Source organism: Odontomachus brunneus, unplaced genomic scaffold (assembly GCF_010583005.1).
Source record: "Odontomachus brunneus isolate Ranch 3 - 2012 unplaced genomic scaffold, Obru_v1 Obru_scaffold_034, whole genome shotgun sequence".
In the NCBI taxonomy this organism is placed as follows: domain Eukaryota; kingdom Metazoa; phylum Arthropoda; class Insecta; order Hymenoptera; family Formicidae; genus Odontomachus; species Odontomachus brunneus.
Genome location: NW_022639484.1, coordinates 4,532 through 4,767, shown reverse-complemented (window position 1 = coordinate 4,767; position 236 = coordinate 4,532).

Genomic DNA, 236 nt, shown 5'->3' with positions numbered 1-236 from the left:
ATGAACACACATTTATAGTCACCATCTTATTATTCTATGTGTATAGTAAAACACTCTTTGGGAATATAGTTACATGTACCCATATTTTCCAAATATTCCAATTGTATTGACTATATAAAATAGTTAATTTCTCTTACCACTTAATATTTGCTACTCTACTATGTTTTTTATTTCAAATAATTATAATTCTTAGTAAAAGTTTTATATGAGTCAGTTATACTATGCTTATATTGTAA